At 41.0% G+C, this 19,918-nt stretch overlaps 2 long non-coding RNA genes across 3 annotated transcripts; both read left to right on the top strand.

Annotated features, from left to right (window-relative positions):
- The first annotated feature begins 1,953 nt into the window (after window positions 1–1,953).
- LOC112652800 (uncharacterized) lies at window positions 1,954–11,740 on the top strand. The gene is made up of 3 exons (XR_003131729.3): window positions 1,954–3,467; window positions 4,942–5,392; window positions 10,828–11,740. It is a non-coding gene; the product is annotated as an uncharacterized LOC112652800 (long non-coding RNA).
- Window positions 11,741–11,749: 9 nt separating this feature from the next.
- Window positions 11,750–16,174, top strand: LOC112652791 (uncharacterized). 2 transcript variants are annotated; one of them, XR_007410377.1, is made up of 2 exons: window positions 11,750–11,963; window positions 15,351–16,174. It is a non-coding gene; the product is annotated as an uncharacterized LOC112652791 (long non-coding RNA). The 2 variants fall into 2 exon arrangements; XR_003131722.3 differs by lacking the exon at window positions 11,750–11,963 and adding an exon at window positions 11,974–12,488.
- Window positions 16,175–19,918: the final 3,744 nt, after the last annotated feature.

Below are 19,918 nucleotides of genomic sequence, written 5' to 3'. Positions count from 1 at the left end.
TCTGGCTCATTCAGTTATCAGCCTGGAAGCACTGGCAGCGCTTCTCTGACCACCCTCCTTCCTACTCTAAAGAATTGGTGCTTTTTATTTCTCAGTAGACAATCAATGTATCTGTAAGCAAGCCATGACCATATTATCTAGCTGGAAAGCAGTTTAACTGGAGAATGCTCCTTGGTAAGCCCTGCGAATGTTATTTCAGAAAGGTGAAGCTGCATCTGCTTCGTGGACTATTCTTGTCCCATGTAGCCGTAGGTGGGGGCAGCATGCCTTATGGACCCCAGGAGCAGGTGGGGACACACTTACAAGCACCCGGTGAACGTTAGATCCAGTGCAAGAAGCAAAGGACAGAGTCTCAATATAAGTAGGCGTTCGGATATCTGAATGGAAGCCACAGAGAGCCAGAGGAGGAGAGTCCCATCACCCTACCCTTGAAACAGGTGCCCAGGTTCACAGCCTGCGGGACAGGGGAGGGCAGGTAGATGGGAAGGTGAGTGGTCAGGGAGGGTGTGGGGCAGTTGAGCAGTTTCTGAGAGACTCTGTTGGCTCAAGCTGCTTGCTGGGGGCCAGGTATGTATTCACCTGCTTTAGTGGTGCTGCAACACCGGGCTATGGCCCGGTGCCTAACAGTTCCAGAACCACTGCTGAGTCTTGGCCTACCTGTGTAAAGGAAAATCATAGGTGGATACAAGCATGTGTAGTTGCTCAGTAAAAGCTTCGCCCTACGTTGACTCCCCAGCAGGTTAGAACTCAGCCACCTCCTCTGGTTTCCTCGGAGCCCTCTTTGAGGTTCTCTTGCTGCTTCCTGGGTGTTATCCTTCTGGGTCTGTCTTGTTTCTTCCTCTTTTTCCTTTTAAATGTTGATATTCCTTAGAATTGTTAGAATCCGTCACTTCTCATTCGTCTTCCTCTCCCTGCAGAATCTTAAACACGTCTATATTTTCTCTTGTTTCTTAAAAGTTCTATTTAAAAATAGTTTCAAAAGGCTTAAGAAGCACAAGCCAGTCTCCTACACAGCTTTATCCTATGCCCATTTTCACTCTGTGGAAGACAATACTTTTTCATTCTTTTGGCAGTTTCTTTTCATAGTTTTCCCCTTATTTTTATAATGTTTTATGCTACTAGCTCTTTGTCAATTTCCGATAATGCTTGAAATTAACAAATTTCTTCCAGTGTTGAGGATTTAGCTCTCTCGCATCTCCCTGCACTTGCCTCCCTCATCCTTCTAAGGTAGTTCAGCGTTCACAATATTACTATATTAATATTCATTTTAGACTAAGGTAGAAGACTATTGATATTTACTTCCTAGTATCATTTTTTGTTTCTACTAGAGTCAATAACTGCTCTTAATTCTCACTTGCAGCTTTTTGAATATAGCTATTCATTTCTTCTTTTGTTCCTGAATGCCATATTCTATCTGTCACAAGCCTGTCATTTTTTTCTAAATGCTCACTTATACCTGGTTACATTTCAGTTTTCCTTTCCTGAGTTCCTCCCACCATAGCCCTCCCTCCTCCTACTCTGGTCACATTCCTTATTCTCTGGATCCATTGGGCACTCCCATGTTTGGCAGAGAAATCTTCTGAAGCTTCCAGAGAAAGAATGCCTGGGAGTTAAATTTTTCTTGAGTGCTTGCTCATCCTCATCTGAAATTGTTTCTCATTACCTAACGCTTGATTGAAAGTTTGGATGGGTCTGGAATTCTATATTTGAAGCTATTTTCTCTCAGAATTTTGAAGACATTGTTTCATGGTCTTTCCTGTGCTGTAATTGATAAGCCTAATGCTATTCTTTTTTCTTTTTCTTCATTGTTTCTCTTCTCTGAAAAACAGGCATACTCTTATAAAACATATTGTCTTTTCAAAATATAAAGAAATAAATATTAAATGTATAGCTTGATAGATTTTTAAAAGATTTTATTTTATTTTATTTATTTATTCATGAGAGACACAGAGAGAAAGGCAGAGACATAGGCAGAGGGAGAAGCAGGCTCCCCATGGGGAGACTGATGCGGGACTCGATCCCAGGGCCCTGGGATCATGACCTGAGCTGAAGGCAGATGCTTAACCACTGAGCCACCCAGGCGTCCCTGAAATTTTACTGCTACATGCTTTGATGTAGGCCTGTATTTGATCACTGTGTATGTACTTCGAGGGCCCTTTCAATCTGTATTTGTTCATCAGAATATCCCCAATTCTTTGAACAGTGCCTTGCCTTAGTAGGTGCTCAGTGAGTATTTGTTGATTGAATAGGTAAGAAAATCTGATTTTGTCACTCTCTTGCTCAAGATTTTCAATGCCATACCCCTCTGCTCATCACCTGTGTGATATAATCTGAGTTTCTTATCATGACATGATCTAGCACTCTTTTTTTTTTTCCTGTGAATACTGAATAATTTGTCCCAGAGAGCATCCTGCTCTCTTAGGTCTCCAGCTCTTTGTACTGTGTCTGGGATACTTCCTGTTCCTTTGCCTATCTATCTGGTAAGTTGAATTTAATTGTTAAAGTTTCATTATAAGAATTACTTTCCTGACAGAGGGTCTCCTGGATACTCAAAGCAACCTTAGGCTTTCCTTTCTTTATAACCCTATCATACATTGTGTATCTTGTATGGGAGACATGAGTAGTTTTGTCAATCATGGGCTCTGCTCTACTTCTGAGCATTCAGAAATTTTACACTTCTCTTTTCTGCTGAAATTATGTATGGCCAGGTGACTCTCTCTGGCCAATATATGAATGGAGTTATGTTGAGGTATATTTAAGAGCTAGAGTAGGTTTCTTATTCTCCTCCTCCATCTGCCAAGACTGCCAACTATATTCCATAGAGTGGAGTCTGTTAGCCTGTGTGTCTGAATAAGAGTGAAGGAGGGCAGAGCATTTGCTCATGATGGACACAGAATATGAGCAAGAAATGAACCTTTATTGTTTTAAGCCACTGAGATGTAAGGATTGTTTGTTGCTGCAGCATAACCTAATCTAGCCTAATATATTTTTACAATAATCAGTACCTTATCTTTTAACAACATCAGTTTACCATTTCTTCAAGGAGTATATCATTGTATCCTTTTTACAGAATGGGCACTTAAAACATTTGTTAGCTAGTGCTGGGCTAGAAGACTTCATATTTTTTGAGCATCTACAGTGTTCTTGGCACTGTACTAAGGATTTTACCCATGTTATTTCATTTGATCTTTACAACAATCTTGAAGGTAAGAATGACTGTTACAGCTTTTCTGAAAGGGAAAAAGACTCAGAGGGGTTTAGGCAACTTGTTCACTGGTCCAGCCTCTGGGCAGAGGCAGAACCATCAGTCGAACCTAAGTGGATCTGATTCTGAAGTCCAATTCATTCTATTGCATGCAAACCTAAGAGTGACAGAAGAAAGCTCTGGCTGTTGGGAGGTTCCTGTCAAAGCAGACATTCCTGTCATGAGCCTTGTAAAGGATAAACAAACAAGCACATGAACACATGTAAGTAAATAAACAAAATTGGAAACATGTTTTTCTCATCTAATGGGAAATGGGGACTTCTCCAGATAACTTTACAGTTCTTGAGTAAAAGCCAGTCGCATACTGTGCATTCATCACAAATTCCATTCACAGTCCAGAGTGAAAGCCAGCCCAGAGTACTGCTTGCTCAGCCTGGTTCTGGTTGGCAGGGCTGATCCCTGGACCAGTTTCCTTGGTGGCCTCTATGAACATGTACTGATGATCAGTGGCAAGGCAAGGTCACATGGCCCAGCCTCTGGCTTTGGTATGGCATGCTCAGAAACATGTTTCCTCAAGAATGAATCAGCTGAGTATTCAGGCAGCTATAAGGTGATGAATTGAAGTAGATGGATGGTGGAATAAAGATATGCTCAAAGCCTCATGGAAGTATGGGTGACATCATGGCCCATTGAAGGAATAGCCACAACTAAGGGGTCAGGCTCAGGCCAGAGAGAACTTTCAAGAAGGAGGCAATAGCAGCTAGAGAGGCAAAGGGGCTGATTTCCAATAATTGCCAAGTGGGAGTTTTCCCATGTGTGTAGGAACACCATGGAAATGAACCTTAGAGTTGGACTTGGACCTAGAACATTATCATTTTCTTTAAGCTGTTATGCTCGACTCTCTATTGACTTTTATTTGTTTATATTATTGGCACTTTCTTGCTACTCTGAATGTTGATACTGTATAACATTCACATGGTTATTTCTTATGTACTACTATGTATAATATATATCATAAACATGTATTTGGGGAAGTTGAATGTCATTTGCACAACCAGTTTACATGTGTTTTAAAGTCAAAGGGCAGAGCTTATATACTTTTATGAGAGTATCTACGTGAGGCTTCACACATTTGTAGCTCTGTTGGCTTTCTGGTTTGTGCCACCTCTTTGGGGAAATAGCTGCTGGTTCCCAGCAGTATTTTTTATCTTGAGAGTATTAAGGACTCAGAATGCATAAGTATCCTTTGCCAATCAGACTACCTTGGGACATTTACAAGGAAGGATAAATATCTTAGGATTGGCTGGTTTGAATAATTTTGACAGGCTCTGGGCCATAGGGATGGTCTCTAGTTGTCTAGTACCTGGCCCTGGGGTGATTGAGGGAAGGGGGTAAATTGGCTTAGTGTGTGTGAGTTAAAGAGTGGAGGTAGTTGGGGGCAAAGGCTTTGGGTTGATTGGTTTACATATGAACACCTTCATAGGCAAGTTTTTTTTTTTTTTAACAACAACAACAACAACAACAAAATGATTTATTTGTAACACAGCCCAGTCTCCATCACTTTAACACAGCATAAGAGTATAAAAGAGTCATACTGCAAGCTGTCTCCAGGAACTAGCTAACCCTGGAGGGGCAGTCTCTCTCCAGCTAGCCTGGTCCTCAACATATCAGAACATTATAAAATATAGAGAGTTAAAAAAAAAAAACCCATGATTAATGTGATTTTATTTCTGTAGGGACTGGACTACAGAAAATTCTGAGAGGCCTTTCATCTATACCATGCCTGCAGTTACCCTTCTCAGCAATGTGACAGATGGAGGTGATCATCCCTACTTCACAGATGAAGAAACTGAAAAAGCTTACCCCAGGCCATATAGCTGGCCCATGATGGAGTTGGAGATTTATTCTCAAATTCTGCTGTTGTTCCCTGAAGGTTTATTGCATCTCATAGAGGAGACACTTTTGTTTCATCTGCCATTTGAGGCAGCGCTGAAGCTGGGATGTGAATGATGGTAATTAGGCTTGTGGATTTAGCCCAGGCTGAGCAAAGGGAAGGAAGTTCTTGTCTGGACTAGTGCTCATCATCCCTGCACTTCCTTTATTCAGCTTTGGTGTCAGCTGGAAGAATTGATTTTTCTTTTTTCTCTTAAACTAAGCTTCCAATTTGGATATATATCAAAATCCAAGGTGAGTCCTAAAAACCCAGGGGTACTACAGATCTAACATGTTTGTAGCTGCTTGAGGGCAGCCAGAAGGACAGCAGACAGGGTTGGGAGGTGGCCAGGCTGTACCCACTGAAGTGGGCACAGAGCACTCAAACCAAACCCTTGTTTATAACCTTTGTCAAGGGCCAGGTACCCTCCCTCCCTTCCTTCCTTCCTTCCTTCCTTCCTTCCTTCCTTCCTTCCTTCCTTCCTTCCTTCCCTTTTTTAAAGAAGATTTTATTTATTTATTCATGAGAGACACACAGGGAGAGGCAGAGATATTGGCAGAGGGAGAAGCAGGCTCCCTGCAGGGAGCCTGATGTGGGACTTGATCCCAGGACTCTGGGATCACACCCTGAGCCAAAGGCAGATCCTCATCCATTGAGCCACCCAGGTGTCTTGGGCCAGGTACGGTTTCTAAATTCTTTGTGTTAATCCTCACAATCACCTGGTGAGGAAGGCACACGTGTCATCCCCATTTTACCAATGAGGAAGCTGAGGCATAGGGAGGTTATATGACATGCCAAAGTCAGACACCTCAGTAAATGGCAGAACCAGGATTCATATCCTTGCAATCTGGCTCCTGAGTCTATGGTCTGAACCAATATCGCTATGGCACTTGAACTTGCAGAACTTTTGTTTCCTTGTCCCTAAACCGTGTGCCATCATAATCCTTGCTGCGTGAGGTTGTGGCAGGATTAATTGAGATACTGTGTAGAAAGAGTTTGGCACATAGTAAATGCTGTTAGTGTTTGCTGTTAGTACTATTCATTGTAAGCCAGTGTGTCCTCTTCTTTTCTCCCCCCAGCTGTCTTTCCTTGTGCCTCCTCTTTGTGGCCGAAAGAAGTAGGTAAGGCTGGAAGGATTATGTTCCTAAATAAATTGAGAAAAGAAAAAAATACTCCAGAGCTTGTAGTAATTGCATGAATGTGCTGTTGTCCTTTGTGCCTTCTGACTCTGGTCGAACTCTGATGGGGGCCACGCACCACCTTTCAAGTGTATGTGGTGCATCCATGTTTTAAAACCAACACAAGTCTGCCCCCTGCACAGTTTCACTAGCCACACACTCTGCCCAGTGAGGACTGGCAGATGATGGGATAAATCCAGAATGATGTACAGAGAAGCCCTGGTTCGACTTGACATGTCTGGACCTGGGACGGTGTCTAGGCTTGGAGAAGAAGTGCCTTCTTTTTGGGCAGGGCATCTGCCCATCCTCAGCCCACCCCACCTCCACATTCCCTCCAAGGTGACCTTAGTCCAGTGGGGAAGAGGAGGGCCTTCCTCTGGGTGGGTTCTGTGCAGCCACAGGAGGAGTTGGGGAATTGAGACAATTACCCTAGTTAGTTTTCTAGCATAGTTCCAGTGATCTAGGGAGACACCTTACCTCTCTTAACCCCATCCCTACCTTTTTTATTATCCAGAGAGAATGAAACAGATTTACATTCCTGTAAAACAGAGTTTAATGAGATGTAAGGGGGAGATTCTTGCCTATAAGACTGATTAAAAGGCAATGAGAAGGTGAAAAACTTCCATCCGTGTGGACTTTAAAACCTTTAAAAACTATTTTGAAAAAGTTTTCCGGCAGCCCTGGTGGCTCAGCAGTTTAGCGCCGCCTTTGGCCCAGGGTGTGATCGTGGAGGCCCGGGATCAAGTCCCACATCGGGCTCCCTGCATGGAGCCTGCTTCTCTCTCTGCCTGTGTCTCTGCCCCTCTCTCTCCTCTCTGTGTCTCTCATGAATGAATAAATAAAATCTTTAAAAAAACCATTTTCCTAATTAAAGGAATATACATACGTTCTTCTTTTGTAAACCAGAGAACATATCAATCAATTCTTTCACTTTCCAGAAAAAAGTCCTCCATTATTTTGAAGTATTTTTTATCCATTAAGAGTTGCACATACGAATATTTTGTTTCACAAAATTGAAATTATTCTGTATATCAGAACATTCTTTTATTTACATTTTTTTCATAATTCTTTCTCATCATTAACTAAGAATTCTTTCTCATCATTAACTGTATGTTGTTAGAAACACATGGTCACTTTAAGTACCCGGTAGCCACTGGTTTTGGGTGGTTTGCAATGAATGAGTCAAGGTGTTGAATCAGAAAAGCTTGGGGAAATACCTCTTTCTCTTTGGTAGACACTGTCTATTAATATTGTGCAAAGCGTGTTTCCATGATAAAATTCTAGCACTGACTTTGAAGTGTCATTTCTGAGTGTAGGCAGTGTAGGAAAGGCAGAGAAAAAGGAAGACTGGAGAGAGAAGGAAGGTTATGAGTGCATTGGCTGGTTGGAGACCCACAAGCACCTGGGGAGTGGGGAGAAGGGGCTGGTGATCTGATCCAGGAAAGACTCGACAACTCACTGAGGCATGTCCATCAGCTCTGCAGGTGAGCTGAGAGAACTTGGGGTAGCGGTCAGTGCCAGTTACCGAACATTGACCAGGTGCTCTCCTTCCAGGCACATGGTGGGGTGGTACTTCCCCTGCTCTTCTGTGGCTCGTATGGCCATGCTTTGGCCAATGAAAAGTGAATGGAAGGGATGAGTGTCATTTTCCAGTAGAAGCTTCAAGAGCCAGGGCATGGTTCCATGTTCCCTCTGCGCCATTGACTGGCAAATTTCCAAAGGATGGCAGACCCATCTGAGTCTTTTTTTTTAAAATAAGATTTATTTATTTATTAATGAGAGACACACAGAGAGAGGCAGAGACACAAGCAGAGGGAGAAGCAGGCTCCCTGCAGGGACCCCGATGCGGGACTCGATCCCAGAACTCCAGGATCACGCCCTGAGCCAAAGGCAGATGCTCAACCACTGAGCCACCCAGGCATCCTCCCATCTGGGTCTTAAGCCAAGGATGATACAGACCAGAGCCCACACTGATCTCTAATGGACACTACCCTTTGACAGAGGAAGCAGAATATGCTTGAAGGTTCTTACAGGGGGCTGACAGGCACTCCAGGTGGTGGTATTTGCCCCTGTGGGCCCATATATTAGAATAAAATATTGAAGAAACTGAACCTCCAAAGAGGCTAGAGTCATTCTTCCCAATAGAACATATCAGAGAGAAGAGGACCAGAGGCTATAGGGGGCATCTAGGAGTCACAGAGAACAGACATGAGGTGGCCACTGTGGTAACTATCACATTAACACAACCACTGATGCTGGCAATGGGACCCAACAGTACTAGAGTGGCAGTAAAGAAGAAATTCCATCCAGGGGCCAGAGAGACTGAGTTCAGATCCCACCTGTGATGGTTAATTTTATGAGTCAACTTGGCTGTGGTGCCCAGCTGTTCGGTCAAACACTGGTCTAGGTGTTGTTGTCAAGATATAGTGGAGGAAGGGATTAACATCTACAGTCAGTTTATTTTAAAGGAGATTTCTCTTGATAATGTGGGTGGGCCATATCTAATCAGTCAAATGCTTTAAGAGCAAAGACTGAGGGCAGCCCAGGTGGCTCAGTGGATTAGCGCCACCTTCATCCCAGGGCCTGATTCTGGAGACCTGGGATAGAGTCCCACATTGGGTTCCCTGCATGGAGCCTGCTTTTCCCTCTGCCTGTGTCTCTGCCTCTCTCTCTCTCTCTCTCTTTGTGTGTGTGTGTGTGTGTCTCATGAATAAATAAATAAAATCTAAAAAGAAAAAAGAGCAAAGACTGAGGTTTCTGGGGAAGAAGTAATTTTGCCTCAGGATTGCAGAGATCCTGCTGAGTTTCTGGCCTCCTCGACTGCTCTAGAAATTTTAGACTTGCCAGCCTCTACAATTGTGTAAGCTACTTCTTTAATATAAATATATTTATATAAATATATATCTCATTCTCTGCCTCTTTCACTGTGTCTCTGTCTCTGAATCTTCAAAGCATGAATCCTTACTTCTAGTGAGAAGTCTTGCAAACAGGTTCTTAGAGATACTGACAAAAATTCTAATGGACCTGGCCACAGCATGGGCCTGAATCTGCCTCAGATTAGAATCTCACTAGTTCTCAATACTCAGGATGGGATGATGTGGATTCCCTAGAGCAGGAAAGAGGAAGGTACCAATAGGAGCAGCGAGGAGGGAAGCCTAGTGTTTGATAGTCACCTCTATCAATTTACCATCTATCTATCTTTCCAACTCACTGAAATGAAAATTTTTTTGTTTAAAATTTTTATATTAAAAGTAATCAAATTAATAGCCTTAACAAGCCCAGGAAACCCACTGTCTGGTTACTGAATGGTAAAGCCCTGTTCTAAGGAGCAACTCAGAATTTAAAAAACTCCATTTTGCCACAGTTCTTATTTCCCTCAAATTGTTCATCAGACCCATTAACCAAAAGCCAAGTTGCTCTACAGGGATTTTTTTCCAGTCTTTTAAAAAATCTTTTCCCATCCCAAAGCTGTTCCATATGTGTAGAAAGGAGCTATCAGCTTGAGTTCACATTCCTGCAATCACATTCCTGGGGGGGACAGACCACAGGACAGAAAACCATATCTTCCTAGTTTTTTCCTTGGAAACCAAGTGAAACTTTTTCAGGGAACTCAATTCTGCAAACGCGTATCAGTTGAAGGTGAAGTTGTAAAAAGAGCCTATTTTGTAGTTGGCGGCTTTTGGGGGGTACTTCTGTGTGTCATCATCATCTTCTCTCCACCCCCGAGGTCTCCCTCTCTCTCTCCCCTAACTCATCTCTGTGGTCCTTTGTGTCCTCAGCTTGCCTATAATCGGTCCCTCCCTGCCCAGCAGTGCCTGGGCATTTCCTCTTTGAAGTATCAGTCTTTCCTTGACTCTGGTCCCAATGCCATTGGTTCCCATCTTCAGGTTTGTCACAAGTGAATAAATGTATCCTTGCTGATGTGCTAGCTTGGTCTCACTGAACTCAAGGAGTTATCTAGCCCCACTAAAATGACTAGTTTCTTACCAGCTGATGAAGATCTAGGATTGGAGCAGTCACTTCTCAAATGCCACTCATCTGGTGTGTGTAGGAGCTATTACACAAGTTCATGAGAACTCGCAGTTAAATACTTAGGAATTTTCTGTTCTGGCTGCTAAACTTAGTAGTTTGAAATTGGCCATAGCAAGAATATTTGTCCCACTGGAAACTCATTTCCAATGCTATAAATCAATTTTTTTTCCTTCAGAAAGCCAGCTTACTAACATGTCACTGCACTTATCCCTTCTCACTTGCTACAAGAAGTCCAAATGATGTGTCACAAGAAAAAATCTCCCTAGCCACAGGGTATGGGGTGTGGAAGCTGGAAGATGGAATAGAGGAACTGCTTACTTTCTCTGGAGACAAGAAGCCCTTTTATCATTTTCACCTTTTGTCCTTATTAAATTTTATCCTTTTGATTATCTAATTTATGATTATGATCTGCCATGTACTTCTTGTTTGAATAACTCCTTAATTGTTTTCTTCTTTGTCTTGACTGGAATCTCCTTCAGGAAAGATGATAAGAGAAATATTTCACGAGCAACATACTACCATTAAAGAGGAATTGTGGAGCATAAAGGATGATATGTTTTGGTTTATTGAACATTAACTGAAGCTGAAGAAAGCAACTTAAAGGTCAAAATGAGCCTGGGACTTGGTGACTGAGCATCAAAGGAGAGCATCTTAGAAGTTGAGAGAGGCTCAGACTCTTTTATTTTTTAGGTTCCTAGAAAAAAATGGACAATTGCTTTAATGTAGACAGAGCCCTTCAAAAGGATGAAAGGTTGAGTTCTGAAGGACCAGATATTCCTTTTCTAGAACCTACCATGGTTGGAAAATGGAAATGACTTTTTTGTAGGATAACTGCTTGCCTCTTCCCTAGACCTTAGGCAAACTGATAATCATATCTATATTCTATGTCTGTAATCCTAACCCCAGGTACAGTGCCAGGTACTCAGTGAGTACTTCCATAAATAATGGCTTTGAGAAAGGTACAAATGAGAATAAAAGACAAAAGACAGCATGTGATGCTGAAGTTAGGTCTACCTTCTCTAGCCAGTGGTTCCCAAGCTTTGAATTTCATAGGTGGGTGCAATTTTTGAATTGATTTTGAGGAACTAGAATAGCCAGACTTGTAATATTGTTAAGTAATGTCACTAAAAACAAGTTAGCAGCTACTGTCTCTTAGACTAATAATTTATTACAAAGAAAAATATTTTGATATGAAAAATGAAGAATAATGGACAATTTGCCCCAAGAAAGGAGATTAGGAGAATTAGAATTAGGAGATTGTAACTCTTTTCTTTTCTTTTCTTTTCTTTTCTTTTCTTTTCTTTTCTTTTCTTTTCTTTTCTTTTCTTTCTTTTCTTTTCTTTTCTTTCTTTTCTTTTCTTTCTTCTTTCTTTCTCCTTCCTTCCTTCCTTCCTTCTTCCTTCCTTCCTTCCTTCCTTCCTTCCTTCCTTCCTTCCTTCCTTCCTTCCTTCCTTCTTCCTTCCTTCCTTCTTTCCTTTTTTCTTTCTTTCATAGGCTCCATGCTCAGCATGGAGCCCAACATGGGGCTAGAAATCACTACCATGAAATCAAGACCTGAGTTGATATCAAGAGTCAGACGCTTATCTGATTGAGCCACCCAGGCACCTCAGAGATGGTAACTTTCTACTGATAATATATATTGATAGAATCATTGGTATTATTTGTGTGGTAGATGTATATATACTTATATCTTTATTGGATGTTGGAGAACTTGGGTCCAAAGAAAGTCTTTAGATAAGCCCCAATTCTTATTAAAACAGCAAAGATAAAATTAGGTAATAGTCATAGGGACTAGTGATTATCCAACTATTAAGTAGATATGGTAAAAAATTATTCATTTTTTCATTTGGCCAATGAAGCAACAGATATGGAAGCATTCAATGAGATAAATATCTGACACTGGACCATCTTTGAACATCTACAAGTCAGAACTGGTCTGGCCTTGGGTTCTGAGGAGACTGGGAGATGGAAGGAATGAATCTGCTTCCTATTACCCTCTTTGGGTTGACCTGGACAAAATGATCCTGGTAATCCTAAGGTCTTCAGGATATCGTGCATGATATAGGTGGAAGACCAAACCTAGAGCTCTGCAGAGAGAACTTGGGCTGGATTTTGGGTCTCTAGTCCATTATCCCTAAAGGTAAAAATTTAACCGAGAAATTATTAATGTCTATGAAATTGATGTAGACAAAATTCTAGGGATTTGGTTCAAACAATCTTAGGAATACTTTGTGAACATGTAGATCAGCTGTTTGTTAAAGAGGGATCTGTTCCTGTGTTTGGCAACATATTTTGGGTTTCTTTGGAATCTTTACTTTTCAAACATTATCAACAGACTCTGTCGATTCACCCACTCTGTGTAAAGACATGTGGTAGATATATAGGTGACCCACAAAAGTTTAAGGCATCTTCTGTACAACCCCTTTAGCCATTGAAGCTTTCAGACTAGTGGAGGTAGATATTTCAGGCTAGGATAGGTAGGTGTTATTTTAAAGTTCAAAACAAATAAACCAAAAATCTCATCCAACAAATAAGTACATAAAAATGGCAAGTTAAGAGTAGAAGCCAGAAGATCTATAAACATCTATAAGAAGTAGAGATTTCTGCCTGGAATGTTTAAGAAGGCTTTAAGGAGGAGGTGAGCATTTGGGCTTTGAACATTGGAAAGAATTCCGAAGGTAGGGAATGCATCCAGGTCGGAACTGTGTAAGGGGAAGCAGAGAGATAGAGGTTAAGAGAGTTTGGTTCTGGGGCACCTGGGTGACTCAGTCAGTTGAGCATCTGACTCTTGATTTCAGCTCAGGTCTTGATCTCAGGGTCATGAATTCAAGCCCCATGTTGGGCTCCACAGGAACCTACTTTAGAAAAAAGTTTGGTTCTGGCAGAAGGCTTAGGGAGCAGTGGGAGATGAGGTTGGGATGGCCGTCCATGGGCTGCTGGTATAGTATGGAATAATGGGCAAAGGAGAATGGGTTAAGTTTCTTTAAAAATGATAATTATCAAATGTTACTTGTTACCTTTTTTTTTTTTTAATGGCAATATAAATGGAAGGGATTCCAGTTTGTAGAGTCCTGCTCACAAATGAGATGGTGCCCATTTCCCTTGGATAGGAGGAGATGCATGTGGACCACCAGACCCAGCCACTGAGAATGGGGTGGATTAGTTTGAATTCCTTGGGCACTGAGTTCATGCATGCTGGAGTTTGGGGGCTGGGTATAATTCCCTTTAGAGAGAGGATCATTTTGAGCCTCCTCCACTCAACTTGTTTATAAAAATCCTAGAGAATTATTTTCCAGACCATGGGTGGGGAAGCCAGTATGTTTAGTAGTGATGCTATAAACAAATGAAGATGCCTTTTTGCAATAGGAGCAGACAGGGAACTTATTTTTGTGTTTTGAAGAAACTGTTGATCACTGGGATGACTGAGACAGAAACAGTTTGTTTCTTCCTATGCTGACTTTTTCTCCCAAGGAGAAAATTACTTATCTTTACTGGCAACACTTAAAATTTTCTAATTTCAAACTCAATGTGAGTGTCAGAAATTGACACAGCATGGCTGTGTGGTTCTCATGGGAGTTCAGCTCCACTCCCCCTGTATGAAGTACAAGAGGGCAGAGAGGAAAAGGAAGGGCAGCCTCTGTTTCTCCAGAGCATGTGTCGTGATTTCATATCAGAATTGCACCTTGCAGAAATCTTTGTGAACCTTAAGTTTCTCATTAATATGATCAATTTGAAGAACTATAGGCTAGTTAGAAGTCTATATAACAAGTTCATATATTTTTAAAATTACTATTTCCTTCTATTATTCTTTAGAACAACAACTGGCACATTTCATTTGGAAATTAGAATGAGTTAAAAGTAGAGAGTGAGGCCCAAAGTGGGGTGACAATCCAATGGCCAATCTTTTATTAGGACAGTAATGTTGAAGCCTTGGCTAAAGGATGAATCTCCCATGCTGTCCTGTCAGGCAGTGGTGAGTTTTATGGGCCAAGTAGTCCTTGGTAGAATTGACTTTGTATCTCTACCTGTACCTGAAATTCATCATGCCCAGAAGATAGGGGTTTAAATGACAGTGTCTGATCTGGAACACTTAACACATGATTGGCCAAGCAGAGTGGAAGAGAAACCCAAGAACAGGTGGAGGAAGAAGACTTGAGGACAGAATGGCCAAGGGGCCTGAGCTACTATCCCATGAGTACTAGAAACATAAGAGAATGGACAGGGTCACAGGAGAGAGCTGTGGGCCTCCAGGCATTCCTATGAAAATTCCCATGCAATTCCTCCCGTTAAAGAAAATACCCCTAATCACAGTCCCTCTTGCATTATTTCTCTTTAGTAATGATTGAACTGGTTAGCCAGATTTCCTGTCAGATGCCTGGAAGTAAGGATCATAGGATAAGAAGTGGGTTCTGAAATGGGAACAAGGAAAGTCTGAGAGAACTTCTGGAATAATCCATCATTCTAGGCAATACACAGTTAGGCTTTTTCTGTAAGATGCCAGTTTTGTGATCTAGTTTCAGTTCCTTTGTATCTACCTGTATAACAGTGCCCAGCCCAATGTGGCTTTCACAAAACACAGAATTCTAAAATGTTCCAGCAAGGAAACGCTTAGTGATCATTTGGTCTAGAGGCTTTTGAACTTTTTTTTTTTAAAGTGGTCTAATCTTCAAAAGAAACTAAACCAAGGAGTCCAACATAAGACTATTTAAAAAGGGAGCAGCGCTGGTTAACTCCAGGGGCTCTTCTGAAGGGGCTGAGCAGAGAGAGAGATGAAATGAGTTGCCCAAAGTCATCAAAGCTGGGGAGTGTTTCAGCAGACCCCAGTCTTGGTCTCTTATAATCCAGTACCCTGTCCACTGCCTATGCGGCATTAAATAAACTGACAGTCCATAAAGCTGAGTTGGAGATCTGTTGGTGGGGAGGTCTGATGTGGTGTTGCATGTGAGTTTTATTTATTTATTTATTTATTTATTTATTTATTTATTTATTTATTTATCTTCAGAGGAGGGCAAGATGACGCCTGGAATGGTGAGACGTCTTGCAGATTGGATTCTGGGGACACGGGAAAGATAAAGAGTAACACTGTGCTAGAAGGAAATTCTGCTTAAGCCCGTTCATGGAATGAGGATTCCCTCCCTTTTTTATTGCTTTGCACTCTTACCTTCTATTTTGTAAATTTCTAGTACATGTAAAAATGTGTACAATATCTGCATATAGTTTAAAAATAAAAATGTAAACACTTGTAGATCTCCCCTCCACTTAAGAATATTTCCAAAACTATTGAATCTCCCTGTCTGCCTTACTCCTATTGGATCCCCCACCTCCCTGAGACACCAGTTTGAATTTTGCATATTTTCTTGCTTTCCATCATGTTTTACCAACATATATACATCTCTAATCAATATGTTGTTTAGTTTTTTCTGTCTTAACCTCACAGAAATGGAGTCATGTCTTGTCTTCTGCTTAGCATCATATTCTAGAATATTTATATCATTGCAGAAAGTTCTGTTGGACTGCACATCTCTAGATATTTATCCATGGTGTTGAGTGGAGATTCATCCATGATGTGTGGGTCATTAGTATTCGTTGCTGTATAATGTTCTGCTATGTGAATAACCACCCTGTATTTATTCATTTCACAGTTGCTGGATATTTGGTATATTTCTAGGTTTTTTTTGCTTTTACAAAATGTTTACATGAATTTTGTGTCTGTCTTTTGGTGCAAAAGCTTCTTGAAGGAGAAGCTCCTTCTATCCAGAGGTTGATGTGCTGGTTGTTTCTTCTAGCCTAGATGCCATCCCAAGGAATAACATGATGAAAATCTCAGCATTTTTCTATTTTCTTGTTCAAAATAGATAAAGGTCTTGAATATGTGGGAGAATAAATTGTTTAAGTGGATTACTAGGTTCTGGATTACCAGGTATGATCTGAAAAAGAGCACAGGAGCCAATGAAGACATTGGCTGCAAAAAAAAAAAAAAGAAAGAAAAAAAAAAAGAAACCACAACAAATTTTTAAAAAATACAACAAGTTCATTAGGCCATCATTTAGGCATATTGGCAGCTGAACAGCATTTTCTTACCATTGTGGGAGAGAAAGATGGGTTTACCCTTGACAAGGTTTGTGCTATATTTGAACACAGGCACTGCACCACAAGAAAGGAAAGATGTTGCAGAATAGAAGGCTATGGGGAGATAAAACCTAAGCATAAACAGGGGAGGATGAGGAGTTGGAAGGGCACAAGGAGAGGCAGGGACTGTATTTATTAAAATGAATGAAAAGGCCAGTATTATTTAGCCCACAAAAGTGAAGACTGAAAAGATAGTATCATGAAGAGTTCACAAGTTCTGAATTTCTAAAGTATTCTTTGAAAGGCAAACTTATTGTAATATTAAAAAGTCCCACTTCATATTGGGTAATGTACTTTTGTTTCTTACTGAAGAATTGAGGCAAGTTTACAAGAACTATGTGTTTATGGTTGATAGAGTTGGCTGTGGAGGGAACAGATTTAATTTTTTTTTGTTTGTTTTTTGTTTTTTTAGTTTTGATCTGACTTTTTGAGTTCACATCAAAGGGCACCACTGTGTCCTTCCATAAGATGCTTTTTGGGATCTCTGTCACAGCTAGTATCCTGATCCAGAAGAGCAGTTCTTTTGTTTTTATAGAAGAGTTTTTATGTCTTAAGCATCTTCTGATCTTCCAGGATTGATTTTATAGGCGAATCCAGATGATGCTAGCATTTGGGGTAGTGGTAAGAGCTAATACTATGACAGCTATTGATAGTTCATACTTTTTACTAAAAGTGGAATGAGGGGAGCCAGTCCCCAGAGGTTGGTAGAGATCCCAGGGAATACTGTGGGCTCATAATACTTCTGATTAACCAGTGACATTGGCCACCAAATTTGAACTCTATGCAGATGGAATCAACATCAAAACATAAAGTAAGAAAGAAAAAAAAAAAAGCATCCTATTAAAGAAGCCCCTCTTGGGCACCCATCATTTCCTTAAAGAAACCAATATAACAATGAATAAGAATGAGATTCTCTTACATACTTAACATGCAGCATCTAGGAAATCCAAAGACGGTTTAATCTTGGGTTTTTAACTCCCTTCTCTAAAAATAATATGTAACATCATTTAGCCATCTGACTCAAGGATCTAGGTGCATTCCAATCCAATAGGCACATTTTCCTAAATTACTTTATAAATGATAGAACCATCTGACCTTGAATGCCCCAGGACCTTATGAAAACAGATGAGCTGATGTTTAAATGGAGTCTCTAAGCCTTAAGAGGGCAGGCACTGTGTCTGTCTAGTTCATCATCATGTTCTAGTACCTATTTTAGTGGCTGGCACATAATAGATGCACATAACAGTTGGATTAATTAATAAATAATACAAGAATGATTTGAGGTTTTCTTTTAATTTATAGTTCTATGTATTAAGTACAGCTATTGGGCTTTTATACCTTAATTTGTCAACACCTATCTAGTGGTTATTTAACTCAGATATTGTTCAGCATTGTTTTATATGTTCCTTAAAAAAAAAAAAAGCAAACAAGTAGGTACTTTTGGTGGAAATGAGCATCTGGGGAGATGGAATTGGACTCTTAATTGGAGGCTCTAAGAACATTCATGCTTGAATTCTTCTGGGGTGAGAGAGTATCACCCTCCAGATCTTAAGAGTTCTTAAAAGGGAGGTGTAGTATTTCAGAAACAACCCTTTCAAGCCTTAATGCCTTTCATCAAAGGCTTTTAAAGCACTTTGCCTTTAACCGGGTCCATGTCTACCTCCTGCCTAGCTTACACACATGCCTCCCTTTGAGGTCAGTAGAGGCTAATAGTGCTGAGAAAACAAGCCAGTGTACTCAGTGGAGGATGCAACTAGCTGTATTTCAGTCTTGCATGTGAGTGTACACCTGAGACTTCAAATAATTCAGTGTAGGCCAGTATGAAATGAAGCATGAGGGCCAAAGAAAATCAGCTGCCAGATGAAAGGAATTTAGATTTCAGAATTAGAGCCTTCTCTGAATGGAACAGTTTGTCACGGGAGGTAGTGAGGTCCTTATCATTGGAGATATTAGCAGTGCTGTGGCAAGAGGAGTGGGCAGGACTTAGGCTCAAGATGGAGGGACCAGCTTCATGGACAATAAGAATACCCACTCCTCCATGTCTATGAGTATATCGAGTCTGCCTCTCTTTCTTGGAAGAAGTCATCATACATCTTCAATTTACTTGGACATTCACCCACCCACATTTCCCCCCTCTTACTCAAGTTTAGTGAGAGAGAGGCAAATGACTTCACCCTTGTTACAAGTCAGGTTGGAATCAGAAATGAATTTTAAAAGGAGCTTCCAGGTAGGCTTTGGACTAGGACATATTCATCGCTGTTATTCCAAGTGAGGACTCTGAGCAATGAAGGAATCTGAATCAGCAATGATTTGGTTGGGTTTCCTATTCTATACTTGTTAAGGCAGGACATGGCACTAGTAAATTTTATCATGGCTAATCAAGTCATTAATTGTCAGTGTTGACTTTTCTTGGAGATCAGTGTCTGAGTGTGTTTGCTTAGTCTGGTGAGTGGCTCTCAAACTTTAGTGTGCATTAGAATTATCCCCAGGGGCTTGTTTAATGGCAGATTTCTGGGCCCCACCCTCAGATTTTCTGATTCAGTAGGTCTGGGTTGTGGCCAGAGAATTTGCCTTTTTAGCAACTTTCCAGATGTATTAGTTTTCTTATGCTGCTATAACAAGTTGTTAGAACTTCAGTGGCTTAAAACAACACGTTTTTTATTCCATAGTTCTGCAGGACAGAAGTCCAAAATGGGTCTGGGCAGGCTAAAATCAAGGTGTGGCAGGGTTGTATGGAGGTCCTATGGGAAGAATCTGTTTCCTTGCATTTTCTAGTTTCTAGACGCTGCTCGCATTCCTTCATCCATGGCTATCTTCCATCTTCAAAGCCAGCAATGACTGGTTGAGTCTCACCATGCTCTCTATCTGGTTCTTCACTCTTCCTCTTCCCTCTTACCCATTTAATGATCTTTGTGATTACATGGATAATTCTTTATTTTAAAGTGAACTGTTGGGGATCCCTGGGTGGCACAGTGGTTTGGCACCTGCCTTTGGCCCAGGGCGTGATCCTGGAGACCCGGGATCGGGTCCCATGTCGGGCTCCCGGTGCATGGAGCCTGCTTCTCCCTCTGCCTGTGTCTCTTCCTCTCTCTCTCTCACTGTGTGCCTATCATAAATAAATAAAAATAAATAAATAAATAAATAAATAAATAAATAAATAAAGTGAACTGTTTAGCAGCTTTAACTTCATCTGAAACTTAATTCTTCTTAGCTGTGAGACATATATTCCTAGGTCTCAGGGATTAGGATGTGGACATCATTGGGGGGCCTTTATTCTTCCCATACCATAACAGGTGATCATTGCTGTAGGCCTGGGGACTTTACTTTGAGAACCTTTGGTTAAGTGACTTGAGGGACTGATTAGAGGCTGCATAGTTATGAAGAATACAGCTTGTCAAAAAAATTGGACAGGAAAATGTATATCTTATAGAAAATTAGCAT

This window comes from Canis lupus, chromosome 4 (genome assembly GCF_003254725.2).
Source record: "Canis lupus dingo isolate Sandy chromosome 4, ASM325472v2, whole genome shotgun sequence".
NCBI classification, from domain to species: Eukaryota; Metazoa; Chordata; class Mammalia; order Carnivora; family Canidae; genus Canis; species Canis lupus.
This window is presented reverse-complemented; position numbering and strand designations above follow the sequence as displayed.